Source organism: Triticum urartu, chromosome 2A (genome assembly GCF_056163025.1).
Source record: "Triticum urartu cultivar PI428250 chromosome 2A, HENAU_Tu73, whole genome shotgun sequence".
Lineage (NCBI taxonomy): Eukaryota > Viridiplantae > Streptophyta > Magnoliopsida > Poales > Poaceae > Triticum > Triticum urartu.
The window spans coordinates 668942131-668968270 of NC_141874.1; positions in this window are offsets into that span (position 1 = coordinate 668942131).

Sequence of the window (26140 nt, forward strand, 5' to 3'; positions counted from 1 at the left end):
TTATTCCTCTAAGGACAATTTTGACTGCTATCTGGTGATCCAGTCCTAGATCACCTTTGTACCCTCTTGCCAGACATGTGGCAAGGCACACATCAGGTGCGGTGCTCAGCATGGCATACCGTATAGGGCCTATGACAAGAGCATAGGGGACGACCTTCGTCCTTCCTCTTTCTTCTGCCGTGGTCAATCTTTGAGTCTTACTCAACTTCACACCTTACAACTCAGGTAAGAACCCCTTCTTTGACAGATCTATTTTGAACTCCTTCAAAAACATGTCAAGGTGTGCGTTCTTTGAAAGTATCATCAGGCGTCTTGATCTATCTCTATAGATCTTGATGCCCAATATGTAAGCAGCTTTATCCAGGTCTTCCTTTGAAAAACACTCTTCAAACAACCGTTTATGCTTTCCAGAAATTCTACATTATTTTGGATCAACAATATGTCATCCACATATACTTATCAGAAATGTTGTAGTGCTCCCACTCACTTTCTTGTAAATACAAGTTTCTAGCAAACATTGTATAAACCTAAAAGCTTTGATCACTCTATCAAAGCATGTATTCTGACTCCGAGATGCTTGCTCTAGTCCATAGAAGGATTGCTAGAGCTAGCACACCTTTTAGCATCCTTAGGATCGACAAAACCATTTATTGTATCACATGCAAACTTTTCTTACGGAAACTGGTAAGAAAACTTGTTTTGACATCCATCTGTCAGATTTCATAATCGAAAAATACAGCTAATGCTAACATGATTCCGACGGACTTAAGCATCGCTACGAGTGAGAAAATATCATCGTAGTAAACTCCTTGAACTTGTGAAAAACCTTTTTGCCACAAGTCGAGCTTCATAGACGGTAACATTACCGCCCACGTTCGTCTTCTTCTTAAAGATCCATTTATCTCAATGGCTTGCCGATCATCGGGCAAGTCCACCAAAGTCCATACTTTGTTCTGATACATGGATCCTATCTCGAATTTCATGGCTTCTAACCATTTGTCAGAATACGGGCCCACCATCGCTTCTCCATAGCTCGTAGGTTCATCGTTGTCTAACAACATGATATCTAAGACAGGATTACCATACCATTCAGGAGTAGTACATATCCTTGTCGACCTACGAGGTTCGATAGCAACTTGATCCGAAGCTTCATGATCACTATCATTAACTTCCTATTCAACAGATGTAGGCGCCACAGAAAACATCTTTCTGTGTTGCATCACTCTCTGGTTGAAGTAAAGGTTCGACAACCTCATCAAGTTCTATCTTCCTCCCACTCAATTCTTTCGAGAGAAACTCCTTCTCGAGAAAGGACCCGTTCTTAGTGACAAACAATTTGCCCTCGGATCTGAGATAGAAGGTATACCCAACTATCACCCTTGGGTATCCTATGAAGATGTGTTTGTCCGCTTTGGGTTCGAGCTTCTCCGGCTGAAGCCTTAAGCATCGCAACCCCAAACATTAAGAAACGACAACTTTGGTTTCTTTCCAAACCAATGTTCATATGACGTCGTATCAACGGACTTAGATGGTGTCCTATCTAAAGTGAATGAAGTTGTCTCTAACGCATATCCTCAAAATGAAAACGGTAGATCGGTAAGAGACATCATAGATCGCACCATATCTCATAAGGTTTGATTACGATGTCCGGACACACCATAACCCAGTGGTGTTCCAGGTGGCTTCAACTATGAAACAATTCCACAATGTCTTAAGTGATTGCCAAACTCATAACTCAGAAATGCTCATCGATCAGATCGTAGGAATTTGATCTTCTTGTTATGATGATTCTTAACTTCACTCTGAAATCGCTTGAACTTTTCAAACGTTTCAGACTTGTGCTTCATTAAGTAAATATACCTATATCTACTCAAATCGTCAGTGAAGATGAGAAAATAGCGATATCCACCGCACGCTTCAATTCTCATTGGATCACACGCATCAGCATGTATGATTTCCAACAAGTCACTTGCCCATTTCATTGTACCTGAAAACGGGGTCTTACTCATCCTGCCCATGAGGCATGGCTCGCATGTGTCAAGTGATTCAAAATCGAGTGACTCCAAACATCCATCGACATGGAGTTTCCTCATGCATCTTACGCCAATATGACCTAAGCGGCGGTGCCACGAGAAAGTGGTACTATCATTATTAACTCTACATCTTTTGGCGTGAACATGTGTATTACCACGACCGAGATTCAATGAACCATTCACATAGGGTGCATGACCATGAAAGGTATCATTCATGTAAACAGAATAACCATTATTCTCTAACTTAAATGAATGACCGTATTGCAATGGACATGATCTAATCATATTCATGCTCAACGTAGACACCTGATAACATCTATCTAGGTTCAATACTAATCCCGAAAGCAGATGGAGCGTGCGATGGTGATCTCATCAACTTTGGAAACACTTCCAACACACATCGTCACCTCGCCCTTAGACAATCTCCGTTTAGTCCGTAGCTTTTGCTTCAAGTCACCAATAATAGCAACTGAACCGATATCCAATACCCAGATGCTACCAGGAGTACTAGTGAGGTACACATTAATAACACGTATATACTTTGTTGAAGTTACTGTTGGAAATATGCCCTAGAGGCAATAATAAAAGCATTATTATTATATTTCCTTGTTCATGATAATTGTCTTTATTCATGCTATAATTGTGTTATCCGGAAATCGTAATACATGTGTGAATAATAGACACCAACATGTCCCTAGTAAGCCTCTAGTTGACTAGCTCGTTGATCAACAGATAGTCATGGTTTCCTGACTATGGACATTGGATGTCATTGATAACGAGATCGCATCATTAGGAGAATGATGTGATGGACAAGACCCAATCCTAAACATAGCACAAGATCGTATAGTTCGTTTGCTAGAGTTTTCCAATGTCAAGTATCCTTTCCTTAGACCATGAGATCGTGTAACTCCCGGATACCGTAGGAGTGCTTTGGGTGTACCAAACGTCACAACGTAACTGGGTGACTAAGGTATACTACGGGTATCTCTGAAAGTGTCTGTTGGGTTGACACGGATCAAGACTGGGATTTGTCACTCCGTATGACGGAGAGGTATCACTGGGCCCACTCGGTAATGCATCATAATTATGAGCTCAAAGTGACCAAGTGTCTGGTCACGGGATCATGCATTACAGTACAAGTAAAGTGACTTGCCTGTAACGAGATTGAACAAGGTATTGGGATACCGACGATCGAATCTCGGGCAAGTAACATACCGATTGACAAAGGGAATTGCATACGGGATTGCTTGAATCCTCGACATCGTGGTTCATCCGATGAGATCACCGTGGAGCATGTGGGAGCCAACATGGGTATCCAGATCTCGCTGTTGGTTATTGACCGGAGAGTCGTCTCGGTCATGTCTGCTTGTCTCCCGAACCCGTAGGGTCTACACACTTAAGGTTCGGTGATGCTAGGGTTGTGAAGATATGTATATGCAGTAACCCGAATGTTTTTCGGAGTCCCGAATGAGATCCCGGACGTCACGAGGAGTTTCGGAATGGTCCGGAGGTAAAGAATTATATATAGGAAGTGCTGTTTCGGCCATCGGCACAAGTTTCGGGGTCACCGGTATTGTACCGGGACCACCGGAAGGGTCCCGGGGGTCCACCGGGTGGGGCCACCCATCCCGGAGGTCCCCATGGGCCAAAGTGGGGAGGGGCACCATCCCATAGTGGGCTGGTGCGCCCCCCTAGGCCCACCCCATGCGCCTAGGGTTGAAACCCTAGGGGTGGGTGGGCGCCCCACCTTGGCTTGGGGGCCACTCCAGCCCTGGCCGTCGCCCCCCCTAGGAGATCCAATCTCCTAGGGCCGGCGCCCCCCTAGGGGAGCCTATATATATGAGGGGGAGGGAGGGGGCAGCCGCACCCTGAGTCCTGGCGCCTCCCTCTCCCCTGCTACACCTCTCTCTCTCGTAGTATAAGGCGAAGCCCTGCTTCTGTGACGCCCTGCATCCACCACCACGCCGTCGTGCTGCTGGATCTTCATCAACCTCTCCTTCCCCCTTGCTGGATCAAGAAGGAGGAGACGTCACGCTGACCGTACGTGTGTTGAACGCGGAGGTGCCGTCCGTTCGGTGCTAGGATCTCCGGTGATTTGGATCACGTCGTGTACGACTACCTCATCCCCGTTCTTTGAACGCTTCCGCACGCGATCTACAAAGGTATGTAGATGCATCCGATCACTCGTTGCTAGATGAACTCATAGATGGATCTTCGTGAAACCGTAGGAAATTTTTTGTTTTCTGCAACGTTCCCCAACAGTGGCATCATGAGCTAGGTCTATGCGTAGTTCTTCTTGCGCGAGTAGAACACAATTTGTTGTGGGCGTAGATGTTGTCAACTTTCTTGCCGCTACTAGTCTTATCTTGCTTCAGGGGTATTGTGGGATGAAGCGGCCCGGACCAACCTTACACGTACGCTTACGTGAGACCGGTTCCACCAACTAACATGCACTAGTTGCATAAGGTGGCTGGCGGGTGTCTGTCTCTCCCACTTTAGTTGGAGCGGATTCGATGAAAAGGGTCCTTATGATGGGTAAATAGAAGTTGACAAATCACGTTGCGGCTTTCACGTAGGTAAGAAAACGTTCTTGCTAGAACCCTAATTCAGCCACGTAAAACTTGCAACAACAATTAGAGGACGTCTAACTTGTTTTTGCAGCAAGTGCTTTGTGATATGATATGGCCAAAGTTGTGATGAATGATGAATGATATATATATGTGATGTATGAGATGTTCATGCTATTGTAATACGAATCACGACTTGCATGTCGATGAGTATGACAACCGGCAGGAGCCATAGGAGTTGTCTTTATTTTTTGTATGACCTGCGTGTCATTGAGAAACGCCATGTAAATTACTTTACTTTATTGCTAAATGCGTTAGCCATAGTAGTAGAGGTAATAGTTGGCGAGCAACTTCATGGAGACACGATGATGGAGATCATGATGATGGAGATCATGGTGTCAAGCCGGTGACAAGATGATCATGGAGCCCCAAGATGGAGATCAAAGGAGCTATGTGATATTGGCCATATCATGTCACTATTATTTTTTGATTGCATGTGATGTTTATCATGTTTTTGCATCTTGTTTACTTAGAACGACGGTAGTAAATAAGATGATCCCTCATAATAATTTCAAGAAGTGTTCCCCCTAACTGTGCACCGTTGCGACAGTTCGTTGTTTCGAAGCACCACGTGATGATCGGGTGTGATAGATTCTAACGTTCACATACAACGGGTGTAAGACAGATTTACACATGCAAACACTTAGGTTGACTTGACGAGCCTAGCATGTACAGACATGGCCTCGGAACACAGAAGACTGAAAGGTCGAGCATGAGTCGTATAGAAGATACGATCAACATGAAGATGTTCACCGATGTTGACTAGTCCGTCTCACGTGATGATCGGACACGGCCTAGTTAACTCGAATCATGTTATACTTAGATGACTAGAAGAGGGATGTCTATCTAAGTGGGAGTTCATTGAATAATTTGATTAGATGAACTTAATTATCATGAACTTAGTCTAAAATATTTACAATATGTCTTGTAGATCAAATGGCCAACGTAGTCCTCAAGTTCAACGCGTTCCTAGAGAAAACCAAGCTGAAAGACGATGGCAGCAACTACACGGACAGGGTCCGGAACCTGAGGATCATCCTCATAGCTGCCAAGAAAGATTATGTCCTACAAGCACCGATGGGTGACGCACCTGTTCTCCCTGCAGAACAAGACGTTATGAACGCTTGGCAGGCACGTACCGATGACTACTGCCTCGTTCAGTGCGGCATGCTTTACAGCTTAGAGCCGGGGCTCCAAAAGCGTTTTGAGAGACATGGAGCATATGAGATGTTCGGAGAGCTGAAAATGGTTTTTCAAGCTCATGCCCGGGTCGAGAGATATGAAGTCTCTGACAAATTCTTCAGCTGTAAGATGGAGGAAAATAGTTCTGTCAGTGAGCACATACTCACTATGTCTGGGTTGCATAACCGCTTGACTCAGCTGGGAGTTAATCTCCCGGATGACGTGGTCATTGACAGAATCCTTCAGTCGCTTCCACCAAGCTACAAGAGCTTTGTGATGAACTTCAATATGCAGGGGATGGAAAAGACCATTCCTGAAGTATTTGCTATGCTGAAATCAGCAGAGGTAGAAGTCAAGAAGGAACATCAAGTGTTGATGGTGAATAAAACCACTAAGTTCAAGAAGGGCAAGGGTAAAAAGAACTTCAAGAAGGACGGCAAGGAAGTTGCCGCGCCCGGCAAGCAAGCTGCCGGGAAGAAGCCAAAGAATGGACCCAAGCCCGAGACTGAGTGCTTTTATTGCAAGGGAAGTGGTCACTGGAAGCGGAATTGCCCCAAATACTTAGCGGACAAGAAGGCCGGCAAAACAAAAGGTATATGTGATATACATGTAATTGATGTGTACCTTACCAGTACTCGTAGTAGCTCTTGGGTATTTTATACCGGTGCAGTTGCTCACATTTGTAACTCAAAGCAGGAGCTGCGGAATAAGCGGAGACGAAGGACGAGGTGACGATGCGCGTCGGGAATGGTTCCAAGGTCGATGTGATCGCCGTCGGCACGCTACCTCTTCATTTACCTACGGGGTTAGTTTTGAACCTCAATAATTGTTATTTAGTGCCAGCTTTGAGCATGAACATTGTATCGGGATCTCGTTTAATTCGAGATGGCTACTCATTTAAATCCGAGAATAATGGTTGTTCTATTTATATGAGAGATATGTTTTATGGTCATGCTCCGATGGTAAATGGTTTATTCTTAATGAATCTCGAGCGTAATGCTACACATATTCATAGTGTGAATACCAAAAGATGTAAGGTTGATAATGATAGTCCCACATACTTGTGGCACTGCCGCCTTGGTCACATAGGTGTCAAACGCATGAAGAAGCTCCATGCAGATGGACTTTTAGAGTCTCTTGATTATGAATCATTTGACATGTGCGAACCATGCCTCATGGGTAAAATGACCAAGACTCCGTTCTCAGGAACAATGGAGCGAGCAACCAACTTATTGGAAATCATACATACTGATGTGTGCGGTCCAATGAGTGTTGAGGATCGCGGTGGCTATCGTTATGTTCTCACCCTGACTGATGACTTGAGTAGATATGGGTATATCTATTTGATGAAACACAAGTCTGAAACCTTTGAAAAGTTCAAGGAATTTCAGAGTGAGGTTGAGAATCAACGTGACAAGAAAATCAAGTTTCTACGATCAGATCGTGGAGGAGAATACTTGAGTCACGAATTTCGCACACACTTAAGAAAATGTGGAATAGTTTCACAACTCACGCCGCCTGGAACACCTCAGCGTAATGGTGTGTCCGAACGTCGTAATCGCACTCTATTAGATATGGTGCGATCTATGATGTCTCTTACCGATTTACCGCTATCTTTTTGGGGCTATGCTTTAGAGACTGCCGCATTCACTTTAAATAGGGCTCCGTCGAAATCTGTTGAGACGACACCGTATGAATTATGGTTTGGGAAGAAACCTAAGCTGTCGTTTCTAAAAGTTTGGGGATGCGATGCTTATGTCAAGAAACTTCAACCTGAAAAGCTCGAACCCAAGTCGGAAAAATGCGTCTTCATAGGATACCCTAAAGATACTATTGGGTATACCTTCTACCTCAGATCCGAAGGCAAGATCTTTGTTGCCAAGAATGGATCCTTTCTAGAGAAAGAGTTTCTCTCGAAAGAAGTAAGTGGGAGGAAAGTAGAACTTGATGAAGTATTACCTCTTGAACCGGAAAATGGCGCAACTCAAGAAAATGTTCCTGAGGTACCTGCACCGACTAGAGAGGAAGTTAATGATAATGATCAAGATACTTCTGATCAATCTCCTACTGAGATTCGAAGGTCCACAAGGACACGTTCCGCACCAGAGTGGTACGGCAACCCTGTCTTGGAAATCATGTTGTTAGACAACGGTGAACCTTCGAACTATGAAGAAGCGATGGCGGGCCCGGATTCCGACAAATGGCTAGAAGCCATGAAATCCGAGATAGGATCCATGTATGAAAATGAAGTATGGACTTTGACTGACTTGCCTGTTGAACGGTGAGCCATAGAAAATAAATGGATCTTTAAGAAGAAGACAGACGCGGATGGTAATGTGACCATCTATAAAGCTCGGCTTGTCACTAAGGGTTATCGACAAGTTCAAGGGGTTGACTACGATGAGACTTTCTCATCGGTAGCGAAGCTAAAGTCCGTCCGAATAATGTTAGCAATTGCCGCATTCTACGATTATGAGATATGGCAAATGGACGTCAAAACGGCATTCCTTAATGGTTTCCTTAAGGAAGAATTGTATATGATGCAGCCGGAAGGTTTTGTCGATCCTAAGAATGCTGACAAGGTGTGCAAGCTCCAACGCTCGATTTATGGGCTGGTGCAAGCATCTCGGAGTTGGAACATTCGCTTTGATGAGATGATCAAAGCGTTTGGGTTTACGCAGACTTATGGAGAAGCATGCGTTTACAAGAAAGTGAGTGGGAGCTCTGTAGCATTTCTCATACTATATGTAGATGACATACTTTTGATGGGAAATGATATAGAACTCTTGGACAGCATTAAGGCCTACTTGAATAAGAGTTTTTCAATGAAGGACCTTGGAGAAGCTGCTTATATATTAGGCATCAAAATCTATAGAGATAGATCGAGACGCCTCATAGGTCTTTCACAAAGCACATACCTTGATAAGATATTGAAGAAGTTCAATATGGATCAGTCTAAGAAGGGGTTCTTACCTGTGTTACAAGGTGTGAAATTGAGCTCTGCTCAATGTCTGACCACGGCAGAAGATATAGAAGAGATGAGTGTCATCCCCTATGCCTCAGCCATAGGTTCTATTATGTATGCCATGATGTGTACCAGACCTGATGTAAACCTTGCCGTAAGTTTGGTAGGAAGGTACCAAAGTAATCCCGGCAAGGAACACTGGACAACGGTCAAGAATATCCTGAAGTACCTGAAAAGGACTAAGGAAATGTTTCTCGTTTATGGAGGTGACGAAGAGCTCGTCGTAAAGGGTTACGTCGACGCTAGCTTCGACACAGATCTGGATGACTCTAAGTCACAAACCGGATACGTGTATATTTTGAATGGTGGGGCAGTAAGCTGGTGCAGTTGCAAGCAGAGCATCGTGGCAGGATCTACATGTGAAGCGGAGTACATGGCAGCCTCGGAGGCAGCACATGAAGCAATTTGGGTGAAGGAGTTCATCACCGACCTAGGAGTCATACCCAATGCGTCGGGGCCAATCAAACTCTTCTGTGACAACCCTGGAGCTATTGCACTTGCCAAGGAGCCCAGATTTCACAAGAAGACAAGGCACATCAAGCGTCGCTTCAACTCCATTCGTGAAAATATTCAAGATGGAGACATAGATATTTGTAAAGTACATACGGACCTGAATGTAGCAGATCCGTTGACTAAACCTCTCCCTAGAGCAAAACATGATCAACACCAGAATTCCATGGGTGTTCGATTCATCACAATGTAACTAGATTATTGACTCTAGTGCAAGTGGGAGACTGTTGGAAATATGCCCTAGAGGCAATAATAAAAGCATCATTATTATATTTCCTTGTTCATGATAATTGTCTTTATTCATGCTATAATTGTGTTATCCGGAAATCGTAATACATGTGTGAATAATAGACACCAACATGTCCCTAGTAAGCCTCTAGTTGACTAGCTCGTTGATCTACAGATAGTCATGGTTTCCTGACAATGGACATTGGATGTCATTGATAACGAGATCACATCATTAGGAGAATGATGTGATGGACAAGACCCAATCCTAAACATAGCACAAGATCGTATAGTTCGTTTGCTAGAGTTTTCCAATGTCAAGTATCCTTTCCTTAGACCATGAGATCGTGTAACTCCCGGATACTGTAGGAGTTCTTTGGGTGTACCAAACGTCACAACATAACTGGGTGACAAATAAAGGTATACTACGGGTATCTCCGAAAGTGTCTGTTGGGTTGACACGGATCAAGACTGGGATTTGTCACTCCGTATGACGGAGAGGTATCACTGGGCCCACTCGGTAATGCATCATCATTATGAGCTCAAAGTGACCAAGTGTCTGGTCACGGGATCATGCATTACGGTACAAGTAAAGTGACTTGCCTGTAACGAGATTGAACAAGGTATTGGGATACCGACGATCGAATCTTGGGCAAGTAACATACCGATTGACAAAGGGAATTGCATACGGGGTTGCTTGAATCCTCGACATTGTGGTTCATCCGATGAGATCATCGTGGAGCATGTGGGAGCCAACATGGGTATCCAGATCCCGCTATTGGTTATTGACCGGACAGTCGTCTCGGTCATGTCTGCTTGTCTCCCGAACCCGTAGGGTCTACACACTTAAGGTTCGGTGACGCTAGGGTTGTGAAGATATGTATATGCAGTAAGCCGAATGTTGTTCGGAGTCCCGGATGAGATCCCGGACGTCACGAGGAGTTTCGGAATGGTGAATTATATATAGGAAGTGTTGTTTCGGCCATCGGGACAAGTTTCGGGGTCACCGGTATTGTACCGGGACCACCGGAAGGGTCCCGGGGGTCCACCGAGTGGGGCCACCCATCCCAGAGGGCCCCATGGGCCAAAGTGGGGAGGGGAACCAGCCCATAGTGGGCTGGTGCGCCCCCCTAGGCCCACCCCATGCGCCTAGGGTTGAAACCCTAGGGGTGGGGGGGGGGGGCGCCCCACCTTGGCTTGGGGGCCACTCCAGCCCTGGCCGCCGCCCCCTAGGAGATCCAATCTCCTAGGGCCAGCGCCCCCCCTAGGGGAGCCTATATATATGAGGGGGAGGGAGGGGGCAGCCGCACCCTGAGTCCTGGCGCCTCCCTCTCCCCTGCTACACCTCTCTCTCTCGTAGTATAAGGCGAAGCCCTGCTTCTGTGACGCCCTGCATCCACCACCACGCCGTCGTGCTGCTGGATCTTCATCAACCTCTCCTTCCCCCTTGCTGGATCAAGAAGGAGGAGACGTCACGCTGACCGTACGTGTGTTGAACGCGGAGGTGCCGTCCGTTCGGTGCTAGGATCTCCGGTGATTTGGATCACGTCGTGTACGACTACCTCATCCCCGTTCTTTGAACGCTTCCGCACGCGATCTACAAAGGTATGTAGATGCATCCGATCACTCGTTGCTAGATGAACTCATAGATGGATCTTGGTGAAACCGTAGGAAAATTTTTGTTTTCTGCAACGTTCCCCAATAGTTACCAGCCTTCTTATCTACCATGCATTTGGGGTAATTCCGCTACCAGTGACCGTTCCCCTTACAATAGAAGCACTTAGTCTCGGGTTTGGGTTTAACCTTGGGTTCCTTCACTAGAGCGGCAACTGGTTTGCCATCCATGAAGTTTCCCTTCTAGCCCTTGCCCTTCTTGAAACCAGTGGTCTTGTTAAACCATCAACACTTGATGCTCCTTGTTGATTTCTACCTTTTGCGGTCTTAAGCACCGCGTACAGCTCCGGGATCAACTCCATCCCTTGCATGTCATAGTTCATCACGAAGATCTAGTAGCTTAGTGATAGTGGCTAGAGAACTCTATCAATCACTATCTTATCTAGAATTTTAACTCCCACTTGATTTAAGTGATTGTAGCACCCAGACATTCTGAGCACATGCTCACTAGCTGAGCTATTCTCCTCCATCTTGTTGGCAAAATAACTTGTCATAGGTCTCACACCTCTCAACATGGGCATGAGCCTGAAATCCCAATTTTAGCTCTTTGAACATCTCATATGTTCTATGGCGTTCAAAACGTCATTGGAATCCCGATTCTAAGCCGTTTAAGTATGGTGCACTAAACTATCAAGTAGTCATCAGGATGTGTCTGTCAGGTGTTCACAACATCCACAGACGACGTTGTAGGGGTTTGCACATCGAGTGGTGCATCAAAGACGTAAGCCTTCTGTGTAGCAGTGAGGACACTCCTCGGACTACGGACCCAGTCCGTATCATTGCTTACAATATCTTTTAACTTGGTCTTTCTCTAGGAACGTATTGAAATAGGGAGCTACAAAGTGAGCTATTTATCTACGACATATTTGCAAAGACAATTTAGACTATGTTCATGAAAATTGAGTTTATCTAATCAAATTATTTAATGAACTCCCACTCAGATAGACATCCCTCTAGTCATCTAAGTGAAACATGATCCGAATCGACTAGGCCGTGTCCGATCATCACGTGAGACGGACTAGTCATCAACGGTGAACATCTCATGTTGATCGTATCTTCTATACGACTCATGTTCGACCTTTCGGTCTTCCGTGTTCCGAGGCCATGTCTGTACATGCTAGGCTCGTCAAGTCAACCTAAGTGTATTGCATGTGTTCCGAGGCCATGTCTGTACATGCTAGGCTCGTCAACACCCGTTGTGTTCGAACGTTAGAATCTATCACACCCGATCATCACGTGGTGCTTCAAAACAACGACCTTCGCAATGGTGCACAGTTAGGGGGAACACTTTTCTTGAAATTTTAGTGAGGGATCATCTTATTTAAGCTACCGTCGTTCTAAGCAAATAAGATGTAAAACATGATAAACATCACATGCAATCAAATAGTGACATGATATGGCCAATATCATTTTGCTCCTTTTGATCTCCATCTTCGGGGCTCCATGATCATCGTTGTCACCGGCATGACACCATGATCTCCATCATCATGTCTTCTTAAAGTTGTCTCATCATCTATTACTTCTACTACTATGGCTAACGCTTTAGCAATAAATTAAAGTAATTACATGACGTTTATGTTGACACGCAGGTCATAAATAAATTAAGACAACTCCTATGGCTCCTGCCGGTTGTCATACTCATCGACATGCAAGTCGTGATTCCTATTACAAGAACATGATCAATCTCATACATCACATATATCATTCATCACATCCTTTTGGCCATATCACATCACAAGGCATATGCTGCAAAAACAAGTTAGACGTCCTCTAATTGTTGTTGCAAGTTTTTACGTGGCTGCTATAGGTTTCTAGCAAGAACGTTTCTTACCTACGCCAAAACCACAACGTGAATTGCCAATTTCTATTTACCCTTCATAAGGACCCTTTTCATCGAATCCGATCCGACTAAAGTGGGAGAGACAGACACCCGCCAGCCACCTTATGCAACTAGTGCATGTCAGTCGGTGGAACCAGTCTCACGTAAGCGTACGTGTAAGGTTGGTCCGGGCCGCTTCATCCCACAATGCCGCCGAATCAAGATAAGAGTAGTAACGGCAAGATAATTGACAATATCGACGCCCACAACTGCTTTGTGTTCTACTCGTGCATAGAAACTACACATAGACCTAGCTCATGATGCCACTATTGGGGATCGTAGCAGAAATTTAAAATTTTCTACGCATCACCAAGATCAATCTATGGAGTAATCTAGCAACGAGGGGAAGGGGAGTGCATCTACATACCCTTGTAGATCTCTAAGTGGAAGCGTTGCAAGAACGCGGATGAAGGATTCGTACTCGTAGCGATTCAGATCGCGGTTGATTCCGATCTAAGCGCCGAACAACGGCGCCTCCGCGTTCAACACACGTGCAGCCCGGTGACGTCTCCCACGCCTTGATCCAGCAAAGGGAGAAGGAGAGGTTGGGGAAGACTCCGTCCAGCAGCAGCACGACGGCGTGGTGGTGGTGGAGGAGCGCGGGACTCCAGCAGGGCTTCGCCAAGCACTACGAGAGATGAGTAGAGAGAGGAGTAGGGCTGCGCCAACAGGGAGATCGAATCGTGTGTTGGGCTACCCCTTTGCCTCCACTATATATAGGGGGAGAGGGAGGGCTGCGCCCCCACCTAGGGTTCCCACCCCAAGGGGTGCGGCAGCCCTAGATCCCATCTAGGGTGGCGGCCACAAGGGGGAGAGGGGGAGGCGCACCTAGGGTGGGCCTTAGGGCCCATCTGCCCTAGGGTTTGCCCCCTTCCCCTCTTGGAGGTGCCTTGGGCCTTGGTGGGAGGCGCCCCAGCCCACCTAGGGGCTGGTCCCTTCCCACTATTGGCCCATGTAGGCATCCGGGGCTCGTGGCCCCACCTGGTGGACCCCCGGACCCCTCCGGTGGTCCCGGTACACTACCGGTGATGCCCGAAACACTTCCGGTGGCCAAAACCATACTTCCTATATATCAATATTTACCTCCGGACCATTCCAGAACTCCTCGTGACGTCCGGGACTCCGAACAACATTCGGTAACCGCGTGCATACTTTCCCTATAACCCTAGCGTCATCGAACCTTAAGTGTGTGGACCCTACGGGCTCGGGAATCATGGAGACATGGCTTAGACAACTCTCCGGTCAATAACCAACAGCGGGATCTGGATACCCATGTTGGCTCCTACATGTTCCACGATGATCTCATCGGATGAACCATGATGTCAAGGATTCAATCAATCCCGTATACAATTCCCTTTGTCTATCGGTACGATACTTACCCGAGATTCGATCGTCGGTATCCCGATACCTTGTTCAATCTCGTTACCGGCAAGTCTCTTTAATCGTTCCGTAACACATCATCCCGTGATCAACTCCTTGATCACATTGTGCACATTATGATGATGTCCTACCGAGTGGGCCCAGAGATACCTCTCCGTTTACACAGAGTGACAAATCCCAGTCTCGATTCGCGCCAACCCAACAGACACTTTCGGAGATACCTGTAGTGAACCTTTATAGCCACCCAGTTACGTTGTGACGTTTAGCACACCCAAAGCACTCCTACGGTATCCGGGAGTTGCACAATCTCATGGTCTAAGGAAATGATACTTGACATTAGAAAAGCTTTAGCATACGAACTACACAATTTTTGTGCTAGGCTTAGGATTGGGTCTCGTCCATCACATCATTCTCCTAATGATGTGATCCCGTTATCAACGACATCCAATGTCCATGGTCAGGAAACCGTAACCATCTATTGATCAACGAGCTAGTCAACTAGAGGCTTACTAGGGACATGGTGTTGTCTATGTATCCACACATGTATTTGAGTTTCCTATCAATACAATTTTAGCATGGATAATAAACGATTATCATGAACAATGAAATATATAATAATAACTAATTTATTATTGCCTCTAGGGCATATTTCCAACATCCTACTCCTACCGGGAGTAGGACTCCCCCCCCCTTTCCCTAGTTGGATTAGGACTTGGGGGGAAGGAGGAGAGGGAAGAAAGGAAAGGGGGGGCGCCGCCCCCCCTCTGAAAAAACATGATAAACATCACATGCAATCAAATAATAAAAGTGACATGATATGGCCAATATCACATAGCTCCTTTGATCTCCATCTTGGGGCTCCATGATCATCTTGTCACCGGCATGACACCATGATCTCCATCATCATGATCTCCATCATCGTGTCTCCATGAAGTTGCTCGCCAACTATTACTTCTACTACTATGGCTAACACGTTTAGCAATAAAGTAAAGTAATTTACATGGCGTTTCTCAATGACACGCAGGTCATACAAAAAATAAAGACAACTCCTATGGCTCCTGCCGGTTGTCATACTCATCGACATGCAAGTCGTGATTCCTATTACAATAGCATGAACATGTCATACATCACATATATATCATTCATCATTCATCACAACTTTGGCCATATCACATCACAAAACACTTGCTGCAAAAACAAGTTAGACGTCCTCTAATTGTTGTTGCAAGTTTTACGTGGCTGCAATAGGGTCCTATATATAATTCTTTACCTCCGGACCATTCCGGAACTCCTCGTGACGTCCGGGATCTCATCCGGGACTCCAAACAACATTCGGGTTACTGCATATACATATCCCTACAACCCTAGCATCACCGAACCTTAAGTGTGTAGACCCTACGGGTTCGGGAGACATGTAGACATGACCGAGATCGCTCTCCGGTCAATAACCAACAGCGGGATCTGGATACCCATGTTGGCTCCCACATGCTCCTCGATGATCTCATCGGATGAACCACGATGTTGAGGATTCAAGCAACCCCGTATACAATTTCCTTTGTCAATCGGTATGTTACTTGCCCGAGATTCGATCGTCGGTATCCCAATACCTCGTTCAATCTCGTTACCGGCAAGTCACTTTACTCGTACCGTAATGCATGATCCCGTGACCAGACACTTGGTCACTTTGAGCTCATAATGATGATGCATTACCGAGTGGGCCCAGTGATACCTCTCCGTCATACGGAGTGACAAATCCCAGTCTTGATCCGTGTCAACCCAACAGACACTTTCGGAGATACCCATAGTATACCTTTCTGGTCACCCAGTTACGTTGTGACGTTTGGTACACCCAAAGCACTCCTACGGTATCCGGGAGTTACACGATCTCATGGTGTAAGGAAAGGATACTTGACATTGTAAAACTCTAGCAAACGAACTATACGATCTTGTGCTATGTTTAGGATTAGGTCTTGTCCATCACATCATTCTCCTAATGATGTGATCTCGTGATCAATGACATCCAATGTCCATAGTCAGGAAACCATGACTATCTGTTGATCAACGAGCTAGTCAACTAGAGGCTTACTAGGGACATGTTGGTGTCTATTATTCACACATGTATTACGATTTTCAGATAACACAATTATAGCATGAATAAAAGACAATTATCATGAACAAGGAAATATAATAATAATCCTTTTTATTATTGCCTCTAGGGCATATTTCCAACAGTAGTAAATAAGATGATCCCTCATAATAATTTCAAGAAAGTGTTCCCCTAATTGTGCACCGTTGCGACAGTTCGTTGTTTCGAAGCACCACGTGATGATCGGGTGTGATAGATTCTAACGTTCACATACAACGGGTGTAAGACAGATTTACACATGCAAACACTTAGGTTGACTTGACGAGCCTAGCATGTACAGACATGGCCTCGGAACACAGAAGACCGAAAGGTCGAGCATGAGTCGTATAGAAGATACGATCAACATGAAGATGTTCACCGATGTTGATTAGTCCGTCTCACGTGATGATCGGACACGGCCTAGTTGACTCGGATCATGTTATACTTAGATGACAGGAGGGATGTCTATCTAAGTGGGAGTTCATTGAATAATTTGATTAGATGAACTTAATTATCATGAACTTAGTCTAAAATATTTACAATATGTCTTGTAGATCAAATGGCCAATGTAGTCCTCAACTTCAACGCGTTCCTAGAGAAAACCAAGCTGAAAGACGATGGCAGCAACTACACGGACTGGGTCCGGAACCTGAGGATCATCCTCATAGCTGCCAAGAAAGATTATGTCCTGCAAGCACCGCTGTGTGACGCACCTGTTCTCCCTGCAGAACAAGACGTTATGAACGCTTGGCAGGCATGTACCGATGACTACTCCCTCGTTCAGTGCGGCATGCTTTACAGCTTAGAGCCGGGGCTCCAAAAACGTTTTGAGAGACACGGAGCATATGAGATGTTCGAAGAGCTGAAAATGGTTTTCCAAGCTCATGCCCGGGTCGAGAGATATCAAGTCTCTGACAAGTTCTTCAGCTGTAAGATGGAGGAAAACAGTTCTGTCAGTGAACACATACTCACTATGTCTGGGTTGCATAACCGCTTGACTCAGCTGGGAGTTAATCTCCCAGATGACGCGGTCATTGACAGAATCCTTCAGTCGCTTCCACCGAGCTAAAAGAGCTTTGTGATGAACTTCAATATGCAGGGGATGGAAAAGACCATTCCTGAAGTATTTGCTATGCTGAAATCAGCAGAGGTAGAAGTCAAGAAGGAACATCAAGTGTTGATGGTCAATAAAACCACTAAGTTCAATAAGGGCAAGGGTAAAAAGAACTTCAAGAAGGACGGCAAGGGAGTTGCCGCGCCCGGCAAGCAAGCTGCCGGGAAGAAGCCAAAGAATGGACCCAAGCCCGAGACTGAGTGCTTTTATTGCAAGGAAAGTGGTCACTGGAAGCGGAACTGCCCCAAATACTTAGCGGACAAGAAGGCCGGCAAAACGAAAGGTATATGTGATATACATGTAATTGATGTGTACCTTACCAGTACTCGTAGTAGCTCCTGGGTATTTGATACCGGTGCAGTTGCTCACATTTGTAACTCAAAGCAGGAGCTTCGGAATAAGCGGAGACTGGTGAAGGATGAGGTGACGATGCGCGTCGGGAATGGTTCCAAGGTCGATGTGATCGCCGTCGGCACGCTACCTCTACATTTACCTATGGGATTAGTTTTGAACCTCAATAATTGTTATTTAGTGCCAAGTTTGAGCATGAACATTGTATCTGGATCTCGTTTAATACGAGATGGCTACTCATTTAAATCCGAAAATAATAGTTGTTCTATTTATATGAGAGATATGTTTTATGGTCATGCTCCGATGGTGAATGGTTTATTCTTAATGAATCTCGAGCGTAATGCTACACATATTCATAGTGTGAGTACCAAAAGATGTAAGGTTGATAATGATAGTCCCACATACTTGTGGCACTGCCGCCTTGGTCACATAGGTGTCAAACGCATGAAGAAGCTCCATGCAGATGGACTTTTAGAGTCTCTTGATTACGAATCATTTGACACGTGCGAACCATGACTCATGGGTAAAATGACCAAGACTCCGTTCTCAGGAACAATGGAGCGAGCAACCAACTTATTGGAAATCATACATACTGATGTGTGCGGTCCAATGAGTGTTGAGGCTCGCGGTGCCTATCGTTATGTTCTCACCCTCACTGATGACTTGAGTAGATATGGGTATATCTATTTGATGAAACACAAGTCTGAGACCTTTGAAAAGTTCAAGGAATTTCAGAGTGAGGTTGAAAATCAACGTGATAGGAAAATCAAGTTCCTACGATCAGATCGTGGAGGAGAATACTTGAGTCATGAATTTGGCACACACTTAAGAAAATGTGGAATAGTTTCACAACTCACGCCGCCTGGAACACCTCAGCGTAATGGTGTGTCCGAACGTCGTAATCGCACTCTATTAGATATGGTGCGATCTATGATGTCTCTTACCGATTTACCGCTATCTTTTTGGGGCTATGCTTTAGAGACTGCCGCATTCACTTTAAATAGGGCTCCGTCGAAATCCATTGAGACGACACCGTATGAATTATGGTTTGGGAAGAAATCTAAGCTGTCGTTTCTAAAAGTTTGGGGATGCGATGCTTATGTCAAGAAACTTCAACCTGAAAAGCTCGAACCCAAGTCGGAAAAATGCATCTTCATAGGATACCCTAAAGAAACTATTGGGTATACCTTCTACCTCAGATCCGAAGGCAAGATCTTTGTTGCCAAGAATGGATCCTTTCTAGAGAAAGAGTTTCTCTCGAAAGAAGTAAGTGGGAGGAAAGTAGAACTTGATGAAGTATTACCTCTTGAACCGGAAAAGGGCGCAACTCAAGAAAATGTTCCTGAGGTGTCTGCACCGACTAGAGAGGAAGTTAATGATGATGATCAAGATACTTCTGATCAAGCTCCTACTGAAATTCGTAGGTCCACAAGGACACGTTCCGCACCAGAGTGGTACGGCAACCCTGTCTTGGAAATCATGTTGTTAGACAACGGTGAACCTTCGAACTATGAAGAAGCGATGGCGGGCCCGGATTCCGACAAATGGCTAGAAGCCATGAAATCCGAGATAGGATCCATGTATGAAAACAAAGTATGGACTTTGACTGACTTGCCCGATGAGCGGCGAGCCATAGAAAATAAATGGATCTTTAAGAAGAAGACAGACGCGGATGGTAATGTGACCATCTATAAAGCTCGGCTTGTCGCTAAGGGTTATCGACAAGTTCAAGGGGTTGACTACGATGAGACTTTCTCATCGGTAGCGAAGCTAAAGTCCGTCCGAATCATGTTAGCAATTGCCGCATTCTACGATTATGAGATATGGCAAATGGACGTCAAAACGGCATTCCTTAATGGTTTCCTTAAAGAAGAATTGTATATGATGCAGCCAGAAGGTTTTGTCGATCCTAAGAATGCTGACAAGGTGTGCAAGCTCCAACGCTCGATTTATGGGCTGGTGCAAGCATCTCGGAGTTGGAACATTCGCTTTGATGAGATGATCAAAGCGTTTGGGTTTACACAGACTTATGGAGAAGCCTGCGTTTACAAGAAAGTGAGTGGGAGCTCTCTAGCATTTCTCATATTATATGTAGATGACATACTTTTGATGGGAAATGATATAGAACTCTTGGACAGCATTAAGGCCTACTTGAATAAGAGTTTTTCAATGAAGGACCTTGGAGAAGCTGCTTATATATTAGGCATCAAGATCTATAGAGATAGATCGAGACGCCTCATAGGTCTTTCACAAAGCACATACCTTGATAAGATATTGAAGAAGTTCAATATGGATCAGTCTAAGAAGGGGTTCTTACCTGTGTTACAATGTGTGAAATTGAGCTCAGCTCAATGTCCGACCACGGCAGAAGATATAGAAGAGATGAGTGTCATCCCCTATGCCTCAGCCATAGGTTCTATTATGTATGCCATGCTGTGTACCAGACCTGATGTAAACCTTGCCGTAAGTTTGGTAGGAAGGTACCAAAGTAATCCCGGCAAGGAACACTGGACAACGGTCAAGAATATCCTGAAGTACCTGAAAAGGACTAAGGAAATGTTTCTCGTTTATGGAGGTGACGAAGAGCTCGTCGTAAAGGGTTACGTCGACGCTAGCTTCGACACAGATCTGGATGACTCTAAGTCACAAACCGGATACGTGTATATTTTGAATGGTGGGGCAGTAAGCTGGTGCAGTTGCAAGCAGAGCGTCGTGGCGGGATCTACATGTGAAGCGGAGTACATGGCAGCCTCGGAGGCAGCACATGAAGCAATTTGGGTGAAGGAGTTCATCACCGACCTAGGAGTCATACCCAATGCGTCGGGGCCGATCAAGCTCTTCTGTGACAACACTAGAGCTATTGCACTTGCCAAGGAGCCCAGGTTTCACAAGAAGACAAGGCACATCAAGCGTCGCTTCAACTCCATTCGTGAAAATGTTCAAGATGGAGACATAGATATTTGTAAAGTACATACGGACCTGAATGTAGCAGATCCATTGACTAAACCTCTCCCTAGAGCAAAACATGATCAACACCAGAATTCCATGGGTGTTCGATTCATCACAATGTAACTAGATTATTGACTCTAGTGCAAGTGGGAGACTGTTGGAAATATGCCCTAGAGGCAATAATAAAAAGGATTATTATTATATTTCCTTGTTCATGATAATTGTGTTTTATTCATGCTATAATTGTGTTATCCGGAAATCGTAATACATGTGTGAATAATAGACACCAACATGTCCCTAGTAAGCCTCTAGTTGACTAGCTCGTTGACCAACAGATAGTCATGGTTTCCTGACTATGGACATTGGATGTCATTGATAACGAGATCACATCATTAGGAGAATGATGTGATGGACAAGACCTAATCCTAAACATAGCACAAGATCGTATAGTTCGTTTGCTAGAGTTTTACAATGTCAAGTATCCTTTCCTTAGACCATGAGATCGTGTAACTCCCGGATACCGTAGGAGTGCTTTGGGTGTACCAAACGTCACAACGTAACTGGGTGACCATAAAGGTATACTACGGGTATCTCCGAAAGTGTTTGTTGGGTTGACACGGATCAAGACTGGGATTTGTCACTCCGTATGACGGAGAGGTATCACTGGGCCCACTCGGTAATGCATCATCATTATGAGCTCAAAGTGACCAAGTGTCTGGTCATGGGATCATGCATTACGGTACGAGTAAAGTGACTTGCCGATAACGAGATTGAACGAGGTATTGGGATACCGACGATCGAATCTCGGGCAAGTAACATACCGATTGACAAAGGGAATTGTATACGGGGTTGCTTGAATCCTCGACATCGTGGTTCATCCGATGAGATCATCGAGGAGCATGTGGGAGCCAACATGGGTATCCAGATCCCACTGTTGGTTATTGACCGGAGAGCGATCTCGGTCATGTCTACATGTCTCCCGAACCCGTAGGGTCTACACACTTAAGGTTCGGTGACGCTAGGGTTGTAGGGATATGTATATGCAGTAACCCGAACGTTGTTCGGAGTCTCGGATGAGATCCCGGACGTCACGAGGAGTTCCGGAATGGTCCGGAGGTAAAGAATTATATATAGGAAGTGCTATTTCGGCTATCGGCACAAGTTTCGGGGTCACCGGTATTGTACCGGGACCACCGGAAGGGTCCCGGGGGTCCACCGGGTAGGGCCACCTATCCCGGAGGGCCCCATGGGCTGAAGTGGGAAGGGATCCAGCCCAAAGTGGGCTGGGGCGCCACTTCCCCTAGGGCCCATGCGCCTAGGGTGGGGAAACCCTAAAGGGGGCGCCCCTTGCTTGGGGGGCAAGCCCCCCCACCCCTTGGCCGCCGCCCCCCTAGGAGATTGCATCTCCTAGGGCCGGCGCCCCCCCCTAGGCCCCCTATATATAGTGGGGGGGAGGAGGGCCTCTCACCCCACGCCTTTGGTGCCTCCCTCTCCCTCTCCAACACGCCCTCCTCCTCCATAGAGCTTGGCGAAGCCCTGACAGAGTATTGCAGCTCCACCACCACCATGCCGTCGTGCTGCTGCTGGAGCCATCTTCCTCAACCTCTCCTTCCCCCTTGCTGGATCAAGAAGGAGACGTTACGCTGACCGTACGTGTGTTGAACGCGGAGGTGTCGTCCGTTCGGCGCTAGGATCTCCGGTGATTTGGATCACGTCGAGTACGACTTCCTCATCCCCGCTCTTTGAACGCTTCCGCGCGTGATCTACGAAGGTATGTAGATGCAATCCAATCACTCGTTGCTAGATGAACTCATAGATGGATCTTGGTGAAACCGTAGGAAAAATTTTGTTTTCTGCAACGTTCCCCAACACCCTCCTTGTCCAATTCGGACTTGGGGGGGAAGGGGCGCGGCAGCCCCTAGGCCTCCTCTCCTCTTCCTCCACTAGGCCCATTAAGGCCCATTAGGTTACCGGGGGGGTTCCGGTAAACTTCCGGTACTCCGGTAAAATGCCGATTTCACCCGGAACACTTCCGATGTCCAAACATAGGCTTCCAATATATCAATCTTTATGTCTCGACCATTTCGAGACTCCTCGTCATGTCCGTGATCACATCCGGGACTCCGAACAAACTTCGGTACATCAAAATATATAAACTCATAATGAAAAAGTCATCGTAACGTTAAGCGTGCGGACCCTACGGGTTCGAGAACAATGTAGACATGACCGAGACACGTCTCCGGTCAATAACCAATAGCGGAACCTGGATTCTCATATTGGCTCCTACATATTCTACGAAGATCTTTATCGGTCAGGCCGCATAACAACATACGTTGTTCCCTTTGTCATCGGTATGTTATTTGTCCGAGATTCGATCGTCGGTATCTCAATACCTAGTTCAATCTCGTTACCGGCAAGTCTCTTTACTCGTTTCGTAATACATCATCTCGCAACTAACTCATTAGTTGTAATGCTTGCAAGGCTTATGTGATGTGCATTACCGAGAGGGCCCAGAGATACCTCTCCGACAATCGGAGTGACAAATCCTAATCTCGAAATACGCCAACCCAACATGTACCTTTGGAGACACCTGTAGAGCTCCTTTATAATCACCCAGTTACGTTGTGACGTTTGGTAGCACACAAAGTGTTCCTCCGGCAAACGGGAGTTGCATAATCTCATAGTCATAGGAACATGTATAAGTCATGAAGAAAGTAATAGCAACATACTAAACGATCGGGTGCTAAGCTAATGGAATGGGTCATGTCAATCACATCATTCTCGTAATGATGTGATCCCGTTAATCAAATGACAACACATGTCTATGGTTAGGAAACATAACCATCTTCGATTAACGAGCTAGTCAAGTAGAGGCACACTAGTGACGTTTAGTTTGTCTATGTATTCACACAAGTATTATGTTTCTGGATAATACAATTCTAGCATGAATAATAAACATTTATCATGATATAAGGAAATAAATAATAACTTTATTATTGCCTCTAGGGCATATTTCCTTCACATGTATGCCGTGGCGGCACAACCCTGTTTCAGGGAGAGAAGGACTGAGGCCCTATAGGTAACAACACATCATTCAGCCACGCAAAACAAACTTGTTAAGTACCTCATTGTTATACTGCACACACTTTTTGTAATACTTAGCCATAACTATAAACAGCTGCGGGATAAATTGTTCTTGTACAAACAAGGGGTGGCTTTTTTATACAGTTTGGAGAAGACCCTTCTGTTAAAGAAGATTATGATGGTACAGAGCACTCTGGAAACTAGATACCAGCCGCCAACATGATTTGATTGTCCAGTATATTTGATGCTGCAAAATCTGAAAGCTGCAAATGTAATGTTGAACATCTCATTTCGAAGTATTATGTAATGATGTTTTTTTCTCTTTTAACTTTATTCTTTATCTCTTAATAAATGTCACGATTATTAATTTAACTTTGGGATAAGAATACGATTTTCTGTCTCATTTGGTACATAGAAGCTTGAACCTTTTCCCATTTGTGTTCTCATCCATTTTTATCTTGCATAAATTTATGATCGTTGTTTTTCCCTTGCTAAGCTATTTTGTACAATTTCATGCTTTAACCAGTAACCACTAATTCTTCTCATGCAGATACGCGGTGAAATAAGTTATATTCCATGGCCATTGAATTCGATAATTATATAGGTTTCATCTTTTGACTCAAACATGTAGGGGTTCAAGAATGTTTTTTCTAGATTAATTAGTACATATATTTTTTGAAAGCGTTAGGTTTTTTGACTGTTAGAAAGTAGATATGAAGGAATATTTGTGGGTAGTTCAATGTGTTCCGATTGTAAGACTAAACTATATACCATCTACATATCTTCATTTAAACAAATACGTGCATTTGGATTGTATGATCCTGTAACAAAAGGAGAACTATTTGGATGCAGTTTTGGTTGAGTTGATTCTTGATAGTATCACCTCAATATGTCACTCATGCATACATGAGGTTTTTCCCGTTGCAACGGCAGAGACTGGCGTACGTGGTGGTACGCGGCGAGCGGCTGCACGGCAGAGGCGGTGGCGGCCACGGGCGTGGCTAGCGGAGGAGGATAGCGACGTGGCAATGGTGAGGTGATTAGGACGTACTTCGTGGACTGGCGCCTTTGGCCAGGACCGCGTCGGCCGCACCCATGTTGTCTATGTCGAGCAATCGGAGGCGGAAAGCGACTTCTTCATGGAACTGTTGTCTACATGGATGTCGCGACCTGGCACGTGGGGTGGCCATGCACCACGTTCTTGGTGAGGTATAGCGCTGCATGCAAGCATGCTGCTCGTCCGCTCTGTAACCATAAAAGTTACTCCAATGTAATGTGAGCAAGATCTATGATCTTAGGTGTGCGTAGGCGCGAATTATTTTGTTTTCTACTACATTTCTCAACAGGGGGAGTAGTACTTGATCCAGCCCAGTACCATAACACAAGCAGGTCTCACTCGGCTAGCCCTAGAAATTGAATAGACTTTTATCAATTGTTCTTGACAACGTTGCGCCTCGGGAAGTTTAGGAAGCGGAAACCCGATACGGGTCAATTCCGGTGATATCACATTGTGCCCGGTGGCCGGCAACTGCGATTGTGCAATGATCTGCAACGCCATAAGGAAAAGTTATGCGTTTAGTCTGTCTTCGGTGATGTGTATTATCATATTGATTTGCATACTACTAAATGTCATTTTCAGAATGCATACTATGATTTGATTTAGATGGAATAGCTCATGTGTGTGATAACTTTCTCTTTGTTTTATCCTCACTAATTGTTCTTCCAAACTGTTATCCTCACTAATTGTTACCGGAATGATGCATGGATGCCGTGAATTAGATTTCCTTTATCATAAACTGTGCTTGTGTGGTCATGGAGAGCTAGAATTTATCCAGTCAATGTCATAATTGGTTAACCCCACGACACGAATCTGGTAGTACCATTCTAAGTTTCTAGCAATCACCGAGTAGCTAGTATACAAAATAGCAGAAATTCAAATCCAACAAATAAGAACTCTTCATCTAGGCGATTGTAAAGCAAAA